Genomic DNA, 15,879 nt, shown 5'->3' with positions numbered 1-15,879 from the left:
TGCTTTGCAATGCTTGCAGTTAGAAACTGATTCCTTCCAAATGACTCATTGTTGAATTTGAGATTTCCAACTTGTTGTGTAATCTTTATGTCCAATGACCGATGAGCACCGATACGTTTTATCTATAATTTTTCTTCATTATTTCTCTTCATATAAAAAGGATTAAAAAGGATTTGCCAGTAGGTTGTCGACTTAATTCATGATGATGACTGCTGGCTAAGACTTTGAAAGTAAGATGTTGACATGATCAGTCCAATCAAAGCTACTGTACATATAATGTGATTTGATGTAATTTTATCTGTGGTCAATGAAATTGAGCCGTCTTGGAAGGGCACTTGTAATATAACTCTACGGCAGGCCCCAAAGTGCTGAAATTTTGGATGTCTACCCGTACTAAGGACTTCAACTTGGCAATGACATACTGTCCCCATGATTGACAGAACACTGAGCCAATCACAGCACAATGCTCATATTTTCTGCTGGCTCGCCCTACCACCACAGAAGGCACTGAGCTAAGCTGAACTACCTGCATTTTGGAGCTGCCTTACTCAAGAAAACTTTGCTTGACATCATGGGAAAAATTTTAAGAAATCAGCCAAGACTTCAGAAAAACAATTGTAGACCTCCACAAGTCTGGTTCATCCTTGGGAGCAATTTCCAAACGCCCGAAGGTACCACGTTCATCTGTAACAAATAATAGTACGCAAGTATAAACACCATGTAACCACGCAGCCGTCATACCGCTCAGGAAGTAGACGCGTTCTGTCTCCTAGAGATGAATGTACTTTGGTGTGAAAAGTACAAATCAATCCCAGAACAATAGCAAATGACCTTGTGAAGATTCTGGAGGAAACAGGTACAAAATTATCTATATCCACAGTAAAATGAGTCCTATATGACATAACCTGAAAGGCCGCTCAGAAAGGAAGAAGCCACTGCTCCAAAACCACCATAAAAAAAGCCAGACTATGGTTTGCAACTGCACATGGGGACAAAGATCGTACTTTTTGGAGAAATGTCCTATGGTCTGATGAAACAAAAATAGAACTGTTCGGCCATAATGACCATTGTTATGTTTGGAGGAAAAAGGGGGAGACTTGCAAGCCGAAGAACACCATCCCAACCGTGAAGCACGGGGGTGGCAGCATCATGTTGTGGGAGTGCTTTGCTGCAGGAGGGACTGGTGCACTTCACAAAATAGATGCTATCATGAGGAACGAAAATTAGGTGGATATATTAAAGCAACATCTCAAGACATCAGTCAGGAAGTTAAAGCTTGGTCGCAAATGGGTCTTCCAAATGGACAATGTCCCCAAGCATACTTCCAAAGTTGTGGCAAAATGGCTTAAGGACAACAAAGTCAAGGTATTGGAGTGGCCATCACAAAGCCCTGACCTCAATCCTATAGAAAATGTGTGGGCAGAACTGAAAAAGCGTGTGAGAGCAAGGAGGCCTACAACCTGACTCAGTTACACCAGCTCTGTCAGGAGGAATGGGACAAAATTCACCCAACTTATTGTGGGAAGCTTGTGGAAGTCTATTCGAAACGTTTGACCCAGGTTAAATAATATAAAGGCAATGCTTCCAAATACTAATTGAGTGTATGTAAACTTCTGACCCACTGAGAATATGAAGAAAGAAAGCAAATCTGAAATAAAGAATTATCTCTACTATTATTCTGACATTTCACATTCTTAAAATAAAATGGTGATCCAAACTGACCTAAGTCAACTTAGTGTATGTAAACTTCTGAGAGAACCTGGCTTGAATGAACTGCTTAACCCATGACGTTGCATTATAGGCTAATTAATTATCCTTCAAGGACCATTTCATTTACCTGATTTATTGATCAATCGTTGTGATGATATTGTGTACACTGTCACTTCTGTTTCCACTTTGTCCCCCCACAGTCTGAAATTGCATTTTTGTCCCCACCAGTTTTATCATTGGAATGTGATTTTTTTTAAACGCAAAAGTGTGCTTTAGGACCATGCAGACACCTCCGAGCAGTCGGATAGGCTGTTTGGAGTGTTTATCCGACCAGATAAAAAATATAAAAATAAGCAACAAGGCACGAGGGTGTGTGATACAGTATATGGCCAATATACCACGGCTAAAGGCTGTTCTTAGGCGTGACGCCTAAGAACAATAAGGTGCCTCATTGCTATTATAAACTGGTTACCAATGTAATTAGAGCAGTAAAAATAAATGTTTTGTCATACCCGTGTTATACAATATACCATGGCTGTCAGCCAATCAGCATTCAGGGATAGAACTATCCAGTTTATAATTCATATATATATGCCCCCCCCCCCCACTATTTTTTATCAGGGCTTCTGGTTTAAAGTGTAGTGCACTATATAGGGAACACATCTAACCCATAAACACGGCTGTGAGTGTGGCATGTCTGGGTTTAAAGTTACACTTATTTTAAATAAAATAATAATAATAACATTTGCTATCCCTTCTCTCCGTCTCTCTTTTCTCTCTATCTCTCTTCTAATTCTCCGACCCACTACCATCCAACCACAACATGCCAATTTAATATAGTAGGCTAACCAAATATAGTAGGCCCATCGTTGAATACACAACTGCATCAGAGTGGAGAGGAAATTATATAAAAATTGGGCTTGTTTTTACTGTGACAAGGAAACCTATTCCCTCAGTTTAGAGAATTCAATGTCATCTACCTCGCGCTCCTGGCTAGAGAGATGCCAATGATTGTGATGCTCGCGATTCCGATGCCACACTGGATGTTACATCGGAGGAAACAAGAGAAAAGGAGTTGGAGGACAATAACGTGTCGGGGGGTGTGGCAGTGATGGAGAGCAGCGGGATCCGGAGGGATGGAAAAGGAGGTGGGATTTGCAAACCGGATAGCGCGGTGACATCATCTTGGAAAAATGTGTGTGCGCGAGTGTCTGCGAAACAACGGTATCAGACAGCGCGTGTGACCGGGAACGACAACCGAGAGAGAGAGAGAGAGAGAGAGAGAGAGAGAGAGAGAGTAAAGAAAAGAAAAGGCGTTTCCATCAACGAACCGGCAAAACTGTGTATCCAGACAACCGGACGGACGGATAGAACTTGCCTGGAACAAAAACAAAGCACTTATCCACACTAGCCAATAGAATTTCGCCATAACAATTGCTTTTGTAATCGCTTTTATATGTTTATAAAATAAAATCCATCACTAGACGGCGTCCCAGAGCTGACAACATCCTAAACCAACTAACCTACATTCTGGATAGAGGAGCTGACTGAAGAAGCCGATTTTGCAGCGAGATTGTGCGTCAATCGAATACAAATCACATTTTGATAACTGGTAGAGAAGTGAACACTATCTCACCCACAGAACAGGGCATCTCTCTTCGCGGACTCATAGCCTACACAAAGCCCGGGGTAAGCCAACACATGTTTTTAATATCCTGGCTTCACTCACTATTTGTATGGGAGGTTATAATGTTGGCGTGTCATTGTATGCGAGTGTGTTTTTGCTTTTTGAATTTGTCATTATTCAATGATATAATAATGGTTGTATGCTACTACTTGATTTATCATTATTTTGGCACCATCATCAGAGAATTCCGTTACATGATGAACCATAAACCCTACTTCCATAACATGTATAGTTTTGTGTTTCAAAACACTTGATATGACTTTCGTTTGGTTGTTGGGTTGTCTTTTGTCTTGGATGATAACCCACTTCCCAACAAGTGAACGATGCCGGCAATGAATGATGGGACGTTGCTCAGGAAGGGAACCCGACTTGAATGAACTGCTTAACCCAAGAATTTGCATTATAGGCGAATTAATTATCCTTCAAGGACCATTTCATTTACTCGATGTATTGATTCATCGTTATGATGATATTGTGTAAACTGTCACTTCTGCTTTCTCAATGTTGCTGTGTAGCCTAATCCCATTCGTTGTTTTTTTTTTACATTGACATCCCTAACCACTTTATCTGGAATGTTCTGTGGCGTTCAATATCGGAGAGTGGTTCAACAATAGCTTAATAATCGATGCTGTTAAACAACCTGTGACCTAGCTAATGTGTCGGTGTTATGTCGTGCCTCATCATGACTATGAATAATGGACATGAGGAAAATGTTGAGCACATATCATCCTTAATCCCGACCGCTGCGCCGAGCCCAGCATCACCATGCACGAATGTGTGCACGAGTGAGCAATTGAGGGAAAGCGAACGACCATATAGACTGCTTGTTGAAAACGACTGTTAGGCTATACTGTAATGAATCAGGTTGATGATTGAGACAACAATGGTGTTATTAGTGACAGTACTATAATGAAATCATAATAATAATGGTAATAATTAATATTGCCATTATTGTTGGTTAATTACTAATGCATTACTAATATATTGTCATCAAAATATTGTTTTTAGTCTATTTCCTTGTCCTTTTTGTCAGTGATTTGGTGTACAATAACCCTTGCACTACTGGGCTACAGAGCTGGAGCTGTATCAAGCGTCTCAGAGGAGGATCGGATCTAAAATCAGTTTAGCCTTTTAAACAGTGTAAACTGTGTTAGGCACAGGGTGACAGCTGCCACTGCATGCATTTCCTGTCACTGCCTTTTCTCTCACAAGTTACATTCCAAATATACCAAGGACCACTTCCACAAGTCTCTTGATCTGTGTGCAGTGCACACACAATGGTTGTGTAAACTTTTTTAAACAACCAAACCCATAAGAAAATATTGGTTGTATGTCAGTCGATGTATTAAACGCGTTGTACATCTGTTGTACAAACGGAGTGTGTACTAGTCCAACAATAGTCAGAGGAGTTGGCTAAAAACACCGATTCAGCATCAGACTATATTTACATTGTTTCAAGTCATTATGTAGGAAGATACAACGACTACAACTGTCACACTAAGAAAGCTACTCTGCTTTGTGCTATTTAAAAAAGGACCCGTTCGTTTTTGTGCTGGAGGTTTTGAAATAGTTTGTCTTCCCGAAAACCCCTTTGTGTTGACTCAGAGACTGGCGAAACACTCGACCGCATACATTCCCACAGACACAGACAGGACGTAGCCAAGGGGGAAGCACATTTCTGCTGTGCTGAACAGTTTTGTCCACCGAGCAAAAAAATATAAAATCGATATATCAAATGGGAGAGCCATTCCGGCCCGGCAGAGAGAGAATGACAGAGAGAGAGGGGGGGGGGGGGTCATTAAACCAAAAAGCAAGCTGTCTCAATGTCCTCTACCGCCCACGTCCAAGACACACACTCCGCTGTTCTCTTGACTCCCTTATCAGAGCAGAACTTTCTTTACTGTGACCGTTGAGCATTTTCCGACTGAGTCAATTGTGGAACCAGGAATGTCTCGCTCTGTACCTGAAGCAAAGGGAACTATCACATGAAATGCTTTGTCATGTTACGATGTACAGTGCCTTGCGAAAGTATTCGGCCCCCTTGAACTTTGCGACCTTTTGCCACATTTCAGGCTTCAAACATAAAGATATAAAACTGTATTTTTTTGTGAAGAATCAACAACAAGTGGGACACAATCATGAAGTGGAATGACATTTATTGGATATTTCAAACTTTTTTAACAAATCAAAAACTGAAAAATTGGGCGTGCAAAATTATTCAGCCCCTTTACTTTCAGTGCAGCAAACTCTCTCCAGAAGTTCAGTGAGGATCTCTGAATGATCCAATGTTGACCTAAATGACTAATGATGATAAATACAATCCACCTGTGTGTAATCAAGTCTCCGTATAAATGCACCTGCACTGTGATAGTCTCAGAGGTCCGTTAAAAGCGCAGAGAGCATCATGAAGAACAAGGAACACACCAGGCAGGTCCGAGATACTGTTGTGAAGAAGTTTGAAGCCGGATTTGGATACAAAAAGATTTCCCAAGCTTTAAACATCCCAAGGAGCACTGTGCAAGCGATAATATTGAAATGGAAGGAGTATCAGACCACTGCAAATCTACCAAGACCTGGCCGTCCCTCTAAACTTTCAGCTCATACAAGGAGAAGACTGATCAGAGATGCAGCCAAGAGGCCCATGATCACACTGGATGAACTGCAGAGATCTACAGCTGAGGTTGTCCATAGGACAACAATCAGTCGTATATTGCACAAATCTGGCCTTTATGGAAGAGTGGCAAGAAGAAAGCCATTTCTTAAAGATATCCATAAAAAGTGTTGTTTAAAGTTTGCCACAAGCCACCTGGGAGACACACCAAACATGTGGAAGAAGGTGCTCTGGTCAGATGAAACCAAAATTGAACTTTTTGGCAACAATGCAAAACGTTATGTTTGGCGTAAAAGCAACACAGCTCATCACCCTGAACACACCATCCCCACTGTCAAACATGGTGGTGGCAGCATCATGGTTTGGGCCTGCTTTTCTTCAGCAGGGACAGGGAAGATGGTTAAAATTGATGGGAAGATGGATGGAGCCAAATACAGGACCATTCTGGAAGAAAACCTGATGGAGTCTGCAAAAGACCTGAGACTGGGAAGGAGATTTGTCTTCCAACAAGACAATGATCCAAAACATAAAGCAAAATCTACAATGGAATGGTTAAAAAATAAACATATCCAGGTGTTAGAATGGCCAAGTCAAAGTCCAGACCTGAATCCAATCGAGAATCTGTGGAAAGAACTGAAAACTGCTGTTCACAAATGCTCTCCATCCAACCTCACTGAGCTCGAGCTGTTTTGCAAGGAGGAATGGGAAAAGATTTCAGTCTCTCGATGTGCAAAACTGATAGAGACATACCCCAAGCAACTTACAGCTGTAATCGCAGCAAAAGGTGGCGCTACAAAGTATTAACTTAAGGGGGCTGAATAATTTTGCACGCCCAATTTTTCAGTTTTTGATTTGTTAAAAAAGTTTGAAATATCCAATAAATGTCGTTCCACTTCATGATTGTGTCCCACTTGTTGTTGATTCTTCACAAAAAAATACAGTTTTATATCTTTATGTTTGAAGCCTGAAATGTGGCAAAAGGTCGCAAAGTTCAAGGGGGCCGAATACTTTCGCAAGGCACTGTAAGACATGTCATTTAAGCAGTGTTTCTGTGTTGAGGTCTGCAGTCTCAGCACGTATTTTGGAAATGACAGTAAGGGAGTCGGGATGTGCTTGTGAAAATCTCCAGAATATTTACACGTTCTTCTCACTCAGTTCCAGATGTAGAGGAAACTATGCCTTCAATGGTGGGCGCTGTGTTGCATCATTGAGCTGTCGGTGGTGTGTTGTGTTGAAGTTGAACCCTGTAGGTAACTTTGGGAGTTTGGAATTGGAACGCCTCCCAAAAATCTTTCAAACCATGGTTCTGGAACATTATGTCACGAATGCACACACACACACACACACACACACACACACACTCACACACACACACACACACACACACACACACACACACACACACACACACACACACACACACACACACACACACACACACACACACACACACGAATGCACACACACACACACACGAATGCACACACACACACACAAATCCCCCCCCCGCCCCCCCCCTCTCTCTCGCTGTGTCTTTCACAAGGTCAACCATCCACTGTCTGGCAGCCCAGTGGTGTGGTTGAGAGGAGGGCTTAAGCCTCACCCAGCTCTAAGCTGGGTCGGCACAAAAACCTGATTAACCCATCCCAACAGTTGCTATGCTGCAGCGCTTCCATGCAGTCAGCGCCCTGGTAAAAAGTAGTGGACTATACAGTATAGGAAATAGGGTGCCATTTGGGACACAGCCCATATGTAGGCTACACTATTCCTGGATTGTTATGGATTATGGAATCTTCCTGGAATCGCTTGCGCGCTCACACACACACACACACACACACACACACATCCAGCAGCCCCCCCCCCCCCAATCCTCCCTCCTATATGTAATCCACTCTCTGCTTCCAGATGAAAAGTCTCAATAGCCGTGATTTGATTTGATATGACTTGATTCGATTGGACTGCTGTGTTTGGAGAAGGATGATTGAGTGCACAGATGGAGGTATTGTGTGTGTGTGTGTGTGTGTGTGTGTGTGTGTGTGTGTAGTGATATCGTTGTGTGCCACAGAAAGAGGCACCTCTAACTCTTCATCTTTGTTTTTCTCTTTCTCTTTCTGTCTCACTCTTTACTGTAGATGCTAGCATGTCCGTCTGCCTGTCTCTCTGTTTGTCTGCCTCTCTTTCTGTCTGCCTGTCTCCCTCTCTCTCTCTCTCGCTCACCATCTCTGTCTATCTCTATCATGTTTGTCTGTCTGTCCTCCCTATTAATTTCTCCTTCTACCCACTACATTTTTGGTAGATTCCTCATACAGATGTAAGATCTTCATTTGATCACTCTTTTGTTGCAGAGAATGTTCCTGCACAGCAGCAAACACAAACTTGTAGTGTATTCAAAGGTTAGAAAGGCTTTTAAAGTTTGTAATTTCCACTTTAAAATGTCAGACTTGATTTTCCATAATGAAAAACGTATCAACCCCTACAACATTTTCCATTAATTATAATCCACATAATAATTCACATTTCCTGTTGCTGCAGGATTATTGTCCTGCTGTAGAATACTGGCTCAAATTAAGATCCTACATCTGTACCTTCAGTCTGATCAGTCCAGCTGTGTGTGTGTTGGTTTTCTCTGCCTCTCCTCCTGCCCGTATCTGTGGTGGGTATGGTGGCCTGTGTGTGTCATTCAGTACCAGCAGTCAATTGTTCTGTACCTTACTACACACATCCAATCAATCAGAATAAACCAAATTACAAGACAGTCAAAATAGAACTACATTACTTATTGGGAAACACAAGCACAAGCATAAAGCAAAATGCAGTGTTATCTGGCCCTAAATCGACAGTACACCGTGGCAAATTATTTGACCATGGTTACTAATCAAAACCTTAGAAAAACCTTACAAGGTACAGTGAGCACAGCCTTACCATTGAGAAGGGTAAACACAGGAAAAACCTGGCTCCCTGTAGAGGAAAGGCTATGCAACCACTGCACCACAGCAGAACCTGAGACAGAGATGCATTTCCTGACAAAATGTCAAAAATATGAAACCATTAGAGTGTCACTTCCCCAGATTTCAAACTCTTATTCAAGGTTTCAAAGATCTCTCTGATGAGAATATATTTCCCATCCTGTTGGGGGAGGATGCAGAGAGCTGTGGGTTGGCATCGCGTGACATTGCTGCCTGACATAAAATGAGGGACCGTGTCTGACAGACCGAACAACGTGCACATGTCCTTTATGCCATTGTTAAATTAATGGTTATTTTGACCCTTGATTATTGTTGTTACTGTTGTCCCATTAACAATATTGATTCTTATTTTAATTATGTTTATATTGTAAATCTCCAAAGTAAGCTTTGGCAATATGTACATTGTTACGTCATGCCAATGAAGCAAATATAATTGAATTTAAATTTAAAGAGAGAGATAAAGTCTGCATCTCTAGGCAGTGAGTCTGGTCTGTGCCTGTTGCTCTGCCTCTTCATCTGCTGTTGAGATGATCAAGTGGGATAGACAGGGTAGAGAGAGGGAGTGAGACAGTGCGACACAGAGAGAGAGGGAGAGATAGAGAGAGCGAGTGTGAGAGAGAGCGAGAGAGAGCGTGAGTTTGCCCATGCCAACCACTATGTAACCAAGGAGCCAGTGTGTGTGCTGTCAGATGGAAAGAAAGAGAGGTGGATGGATGGATGGATGGATGGATGGATGGATGGAAGTGGGTGAATGTTACCATGGCACTGTGGATATCTCCAAACCTGGGTGCTGTTAAGAGATTTGTATTCCCCAAAAGAGCACACACACACACACACACACACACAAAATCCCAAAGTATTTTGTTTTCAATCCTTTCTATCCCTTGTCTTACTCGCCGTTATTTTTGCTCAGTAAGACATGAATCTAGCCATCCATCCAGCCATTTGGGTCTTGGCCAGGCAGGGACTCTCCATCAGTTAAGGTTTGCACAGACACACAAGCTTCATATTTCATCAGTTTCCCTTCTATAAAGCTAAGGTGAAAAAAGACTTCCATTACTTTGTGGCTGGTTGTGAAGCTCAGTGCCAGATAACAATGTTAACTTGATTCCCCCGGCTTTGACATACACTATAACACAATAAAAAGACAGGCAGAGACACGCTCGGTTGGTGCGTGTGTGCTCGCATGCGTTCGTGCATGCATGTGTGTCCATACGCACGTCTGTGTGTGTGTGTGTGTGTGTGTGTGTGTGTGTGTGTGTGTGTGTGTGTGTGTGTGTGTGTGTGTGTGTGTGTGTCAGTGTGTGCATGCATATGGGTTTGACCTTGTGCTGTGCTGTTGCTTATGTAATCCACATGAAGATACCTAATCAAACCAAATGTTATTGGTCGCACACACCTATTTTGCAGATGTTATTCCAGGTGTAGCGAAACGCTTGTGTTCCTAGCTCCAACCGTGCAGTAATATCTAACAATACACAACTAGGGCTGTGGCGGTCACGAGATTTAATCGACCGGTGATTGACAAGCCAATAACTGTCGGTCTCATGGTAATTGACCGTTAATTAACATAAACACATTTAGCATCTCCTGGCTTCCACACAGCCTTTGCTGACCTTTGGAACATCTAAAAAAAGATGAATAAAATCCATGTAATATAGCCTACACCTTCACAATAAATCCATAATTTATTAAAGACAGGTCAAAAGATGCGTGATATGAAGAAAAATAATAGCATTCTGAGTTGTCCTTATGTTAGGTCCTGATCTGTCTGTGCCAAATGGCTGTGGGCTACGCTAGTTCATTTAGCAGGCAAGATTTGCTTAGAATTGCGCGGCATTATTTTATAGTATGAAGAATACAATTGAACCAAGCTGAATGAAATAGAATACAATCTCCAAACGATTTGAGGGAGTGCGCGCATGCGGCTATTCTGTGTTGAGAAGTTGACAAATAAATATTCCTAGAGCTATTAATGTAACTTTAGTTGTTCTACAAACGTTGCGCTGTAGGTTTAGATTTGTAATACATTGTAAGGCTGCATGATGCGACTCTAAGGATGATTTGAAAACATTGCTTAAAAGGCATGAGCTCTGCTTTGTTTTGTTTTTCTGCACAGGCTGTACACACTACATCAGTCACTCATTCACAATTTGACAAGCACTTGATAATGCCTAGAATTTCATGGCGGCATCCCCTTTGTGTGGCCGTAATGCATCCCCCAAAAAATCCATGCCTTTTGCGGCCAGGGGCCGTTGTGCCCTTCTCCCTGAGTGCTGAGCGCTCCTTCATGTGATTGGGTCTTTCTCACAGGTGTCACGAACCGGCTCAAAGCCCGTAACAAAGGGAGACAACGTGGAGATAAGGAGTAACAGAATATATATTTATTAACTAAAACAACTAAGGAAAATATACAATGGTGTGTGTAATCAGTAATCAGTAGTGTAAGTGAGTGTTTTGCATGCATGAATGTGATAATGCAGGGTGTTGAAAGGTGCCAAAGCAAACAAACAAAAAGGCCACCAAGAACCACAACACAATCTATAAAGGTGTCTGCATGGAGAGAGTCTCCTCCATGAATGTGGAAGAGGTCTATTTATCCTGGGAGACACCTGGCCCAGGTGTTTCCCATGAAGCTGACGACCCTCCCAACTCCGCCCACCAGCATCCTAATAAGGAAACAAGAACAAAGACAGAATACGGCAGACAGAGTGGGAGGGTCGTCACACAGGCTACAAGTGAAGACAGACACATCGGGACGCAGCTGCGTGCACCCTTATCCAATTCCGAGGTACATATTGAAGATATTGTAAGAACTGTTCATCAGCCAACAAGATGAGTAGGCCTATTGAACAGCAAAAGCACTAGTCTATGTCAAGCTACTATCCCCCGTAGTACAAAGGTCGACCTATTCTATTCTGTGCGAGAAATTAAATATTCCAAACATAGTCTGGGACAATTGTGGGATGCGATAGATCCCAAATTAATTTAACCACTAGCATCAAAACATTTTTTACGCAATGTGGCTGATGCAACAGATCAGAACATTTAGCTTAAAATGTTGATAAACTATTAAGCTATTTCTTCACATGATAAGCGCAGCAATGCGCACATGGTATAGTAGGTTATAAGAGCAAATGTTCCATTAAAGGAAAACACCATTATCAAAAGTGACAGCAAATGCAAATATGCATGTAATGCTTTTATTATAAAGGTGCATTTTTATGGTGAAAATGATCTTCCCCAAACTTGAAACTCAGGCGCTGCTTATATATGCCAGTTAGGCTCAACACCCCTTGTAAAGCGGATTAATGTGCTTTATTTTAAGAAGTTATTTGCCAGTTTAGTTGCGATGCAAATCTTATTAAAACATATAGGCCTATGGGCTACGCTACATGAGGTGTGCGAATATGATTTGAAAAAGTTGCCAAAAAAAGGCATTGTTTCTTATGCTGGGCATCGTTCACAAGTGGTAACATATAATTCACAAGTGACAGGCTAATATTGCCACCCATCAGACGATTCTTGATTTAATCTTGCCTTTACATTTACTAACTAATATATGTGTGAAATTTGTTTTGATTTTGAATGTACCTTTATCATGCACCTGTATCGAAACAGGGCAGTGGAAAACATACATGTCATCTATGCACTTAAATAGCAAATGGAGGACGCTTTTCCCTGTGGTTTATTTTCATGCCAGCCAGGTAGCTGTTGTAAATATAAGCAATGTGCCTAATATTAGGAAAGTTGAGAAATAAATATAGAGGCCATCACTCTGTTTTCTCGCCCAGTTGCATAGCCTAATGAAGTGTTGGGCAACATGAGCTCATTGGCTCTTGTGAAGTGTTTGATTAGATTTTCAAATACATTTGCATTGATGCCAGAGTGATTAGAGGGACAATAGATTGCTGAGTACCAGGCAGTTAGCAAGTTTGGTAGGCTACTAATGACCATCAGCAGCTCTGTAATTACCGTGACTAAACGGTCACGTGGAATTTAACTGCCTTCATGACTTGTGACCGCCGGTGTGACGTTAATATGGTCACCGCAACAGCCCTATACACAACAATACACACAAATCTAAAAAGTAATAGAATGGATTGAAGAAATATACATATATATATATATATATATATATAACTATGTGATGGGATTTACAGGCAATATGGAGAGTATATGGATAGAATATGTAGTATATCTGAAGAATAGGATATGTACAGCAATAGTTAAGTAGCATGGACTTGACTAGAGCACAGTATATACACATGAAGTGGGTAAAACAGTATGTAAACATTATATAAAGTGACCAGTGTTCCATGACAGGCAGCAGCCTCTGTAAGTTGCATGGTAGAGTAACCGGGTGGTAGCTGTCTTGTAACAGTGACTTAAGTTCAGGGCAGGGTACTGGGTGGGGGCCGTCTAGTGGTGACTGTTTAACGGTCTGATGGCCTTGAGATAGAAGCTGTTTTTCAGTCTCTCGGTCCCAGCTTTGATGCACCTCTACTGACCTCACCTTCTGGATGGTAGCTGGGTGAACAGGCCATGGCTCGGCTGGGTGCGGTCCTTGAAGATCGTCTTGGCCTTCCTGTGACACCAGATGTTGTAGATGTCCTGGAGGGCAGACAGCGTGCCCCCGGTGATGTGTTGGGCAGACCACACCACCATCTGGAGAGCCCTGCGGTCATTGATGGTGCAGATGCCGTGCCAGGCGGTGATACAGCCCGACAGGATGCTCTCAATGGTGCATCTGTAAACGTTTGTGAGGGCCAAGCCAAATTTGTTCAGCCTCCTGAGGTTGAAGAGGCGCTGTTGCGCCTTCTTCACAACACTGTCTGTGTGGGTGGACCATTTCAGATTGTCAGTGATGTGTACGCCGAGGAACCTGCAGCTTTTCACCTTCTCTACTGTGGCCCCGTCGATGTGGATGGGATCGTGCTCCTTCAGCTGTCTCCTGAAGTCCACGATCAGCTCTTTTGTGTTGTTGACGTTGAGGGAGAGGTTATTTTCCTGGCATCACTCCGCCAGGGCCCTCACCTCCTCCCTGTAGGCTGTCTCGTCGTTGTTGGTAATCAGGCCTACCACTGTTGTGTCGTCTCTCTCCTTATCCTATAGGTACTGCATTTTCTTTGCAGGAACATTTGCAGCACCAAATGAGTGATCAAATTAAGATCCTACATCTGAGGCACTTTCTCAGACATGTTACATTGTGTTGACTGTGTGTTATGTCATGTGTTTGGGCAAGTGTTTTTATTCTGTAAAGCCAGTTAATAATATTGGTTACTAAAACACATGTGCAGAAGGATTAGTGTATATACCACGAGCTCAGTCCCTGTCAGCTTATCAACAGCTGCCGTTTGTCTGTTACACTGGAAATACACACACGCACACACACTCGCACGCACACGCACACACACATACACACAGAGAGAGAGAGACATACACACACACACAGTTTACTTCCCATTGAATGTGGGCCAAAGTCCTGATTATAGTCACCCTGCTCAGCTCTGCTGTCTGAAAATAACCCAGCGACAGGATGGAAGGAAAATGGCCGACATTTTGTATTGGGGATTTATTTGGCTAATTAAATAAATCAGAGGGAGGACAGGACAGGAAAGGACAGCAGCTTTGACTTTGACATTGTATTATCTCCTGTTTGTTTTGACGAGAATAACAAAAGCCTCCTACTTTAAGTACCGTAGAGATGAAAACAGTGGAAAAAAGAGAGGGAAAGACACTGCAGGAAAAAAGGGGGAGAAAAGGGGAAGCTGAAGAGTGATGGTGAGGGTTCAAGCACTTTGCGAGATGCCCAAATGGTTACTGAACGAGGGCTGGGCCAGATGAGTGTGTGTGGGGAGGGGGAAGGCACCTGTTTGTGTCTTTATTTCAGGCTGTTTTCCATTGATTCTGAGTCAGCCGTAACGTGTTGCGAAACAAGGGATAATGGGCTATTTGCTGCAAGACCTGATCCCAGTTCAGCAGACGTCAAGGTTTCAGGTGTCAACTGGTGGTTATGTAATGACATCCTGTATGTTCTATACCCAACAAATCCAGGGTCGCTTTTGATTCTCGGCTCCTAATGGGTAACCTGATCCTATAGGTCTGTATGGTTAGGGGCAAGCGGGTGTGGTTCCTTGACAATAATTTATTCTTAAAACAAGAGGCCGCCTGGATCTTCAATTGAAAGGCTCCTGCTCCCTTCGGTCTCAACGTAGAGTTTGATCTGAAGCCATTCTTGTGATTGTTGTGTTTTTGCTACCCATTGCAAATAATATTTTGTAGGCCTATATAGCCATATTGTATCTATGATCGTATGTTATCCATTCATGCTTTTTTGTATCTTCTATTTATGTCTGTAAATCAACCAATGAAGTCAAAGCCAGGATTGCAGACACCTGTGTGTGTGTGTGTGTGTGTGTGTGTGTGTGTGTGTGTGTGTGTGTGTGTGTGTGTGTGTGTGTGTGTGTGTGTGTGTGTGTGTGTGTGTGTGTGTGTGTGTGTCCTTTCAAACTATATAAACTAGTGACTAGTGTTTGTCGTTATACCTTAATGAAGACAGTTTGGCAATAAAATGATTGTCGGCCACTACAGCCAGGCGTGTTACACTGCTTTACTTTTCTTTCAGAGGGGAAGGAGGGAAGAAAGGAGGGATAGGGGAAGGAGGGAGGGAAAGGAGTGCATCTTTTCAGAAGAGGCGGGGGAGGAGGGAAGGAGGGGAAAGGAGGAGCGCGTCTGAGTCATCTACAGTTGCAGACATCCTCGGAAAAGAGAGGGAGAGACCAAACGAGAGGAGAGCAGGAGGCTTGGGCGGTATACACCGTATACCATATATCGGGGTATTTGGAAAATACCGTCAATACCGTTGAAACTATTTCTTTGAGGTTTTTCAATAAAATAAAATA

General features: G+C 42.5%; 1 protein-coding gene across 2 annotated transcripts in view; it reads left to right on the top strand.

The window, feature by feature from the left end:
* The first annotated feature begins 2,906 nt into the window (after positions 1-2,906).
* LOC139378865 (astrocytic phosphoprotein PEA-15-like) overlaps positions 2,907-15,879 on the top strand; it is a 63,057-nt gene continuing 50,084 nt past the window's right edge. Inside the window, exon 1 of one of the 2 annotated variants that reach the window (XM_071121433.1) lies at positions 2,907-3,399. The gene's annotated coding sequence lies outside the window, so the exon portion shown is untranslated. The remainder of the gene's footprint in view (positions 3,400-15,879) is intronic. The other variant, XR_011628339.1, reaches the window with a different exon arrangement.

The sequence above is a fragment of the Oncorhynchus clarkii genome, chromosome 21 (assembly GCF_045791955.1).
Source record: "Oncorhynchus clarkii lewisi isolate Uvic-CL-2024 chromosome 21, UVic_Ocla_1.0, whole genome shotgun sequence".
Lineage (NCBI taxonomy): Eukaryota > Metazoa > Chordata > Actinopteri > Salmoniformes > Salmonidae > Oncorhynchus > Oncorhynchus clarkii.
This window is presented reverse-complemented; position numbering and strand designations above follow the sequence as displayed.